This window comes from Aplysia californica, unplaced genomic scaffold (assembly GCF_000002075.1).
Source record: "Aplysia californica isolate F4 #8 unplaced genomic scaffold, AplCal3.0 scaffold01612, whole genome shotgun sequence".
NCBI classification, from domain to species: Eukaryota; Metazoa; Mollusca; class Gastropoda; order Aplysiida; family Aplysiidae; genus Aplysia; species Aplysia californica.
In genome coordinates, this window is record NW_004798882.1 from 55,230 (window position 1) to 57,106 (window position 1,877).

The following is a 1,877-nucleotide window of genomic DNA, read 5'->3' on the forward strand; positions in this document are numbered from 1 at the left end:
TTTGTCGGAAGATAATAATAAAATGATTAAGGAGTTGTGAATCTCACAGCCAAACTCCATATACTTGACATATGATAAAACCCTAGACCGTGCACTGTCATGACGGCCGGCGCTCTTTGCTCCCTATAAAGAGAAAAAGACTTCACTGCGTTACTGGCTGGCATTTTGTTTTCCGAACCTTTTCTTAATAGTGTCTCAAGCAGTGGAGCGGTGAATGCTGTGAGCCAGATGAGTATCTTGTAGTCAGCAGTCTTTGATGACGTCAACTCGTATACTTTTTGGGGGTGTTTGGAGGGTGTCACTGGTTGGTAGATCTTACTTCTGTTCGCTCCCTCTGATATGTGAGACATCGTAGAGAAATCAGGCGCTCGTCAAAATAATGAAATCGAAGAAATTGGCATTTTTCTGTCCTTTTGGCAATTTTTATTGAAATTTTGTTTTTTGACTAAACACCTTTAGTTAAGTTCCATTCAAAAACACATTTCTGTGTTGATTTTACTGGGGGGGAAAATGTTGATTTAAGGCACAAAAATGTAAATTTGCAGTGTTTAATGACTCTCGAGCTTTGGAAATCGTCAAACTTTGGCGGCAATTCCTAGTTAATTTTACCACCGAAACAAGGGGACCCTGGCCTCCTTCAGTCACAAATATTTCGACCTCTATTCAAGATAGATGGGTGTTTTTTTTTACCAAAAGGAAAGAAAAATGAACAGGCTTTAAGATGATACCAATAACTCTATGTGCCCAAAAATTGACGAACGCCTGGTTCCACCACGTCATGACACTGATGATACTGTGTCTGTCTCACTTTAATCCTGCACCTAAAAATAAGATAAGATAAGATAAGATAAGATAAGATAAGGTAAGGTAAGATAATACTTTATTGTCCTAGAGGGGAAATTTTCTTGGCAGTACAGCACTGTAAAAACACAGGCAGGTATACATAGAAATTACATTATATTATATCACTCTCATTAAAATTCAATATATGAATAGAAAAGTAAAGCTGACAATAATCTGTCCCCGCGGTTTTATGCCCAAAAAAGTTCTGAAATTATGCAAATTGAGCCAAAAAATGTGAAATCATTCGATTCTGTTAATTTTAACAAAGAATGATTATAATGATAAGGAAAACAATCAGAAATTATGCAAAAAATGATCAAATTTTGCTAAATTACGCGGGGTGCTTAAAACCACGGGGACAGAATAATGTAACATACGTCCGTTGTTGAGTCTGTGTGCACGGCGAGGCATCAGGGTTCGAATCTACCGGAAAGGTCCGCGAGGAGAGGGAGGGGAGGGGAGGATGGGTATCAGCTGGTGGCTTACAGTTGTAACTATAAATACATTTTTGAAAATAATTGAAGCGCAATTTTACATTCCATTCCGTTCCTGACTTTGATTGTACTCATATGATTGTATTAATTTTTAGCATCAATGTACATGATTGTAATATAAATATAATTTTATGATGAATATGATTGTAATATTATGTTATTAATCCCCTCAGTTTGAGAGCTTCCAGAATACGGCAGCCACAGCCATTATGATTATGTACAGAAAAGGCATATAATTGTACATATAAAATGTAGTTGTATATATATATTACTGTACAGACTACAAACTACAAACTTGATCTACCTGTTGCTATCATCTTCAATGAATTCCTATTGTACAGATGCAATTTATTCGTTGTTATCGTTATTGTGTTGAACAGTGGTCTTAGTTATTCTTACAATGTATTATTGTTTGTTTAATTTTGGCAGGGTTTTTATTTGAGATTATTGGGTAATGTGTATTGTGTATGAGCGTGTGTGTCTGTGTGTGTGTGTGTGTGCGCGCGCGTGTGTGTGTGTGCGTGTGTGCGTGTGTGTGTG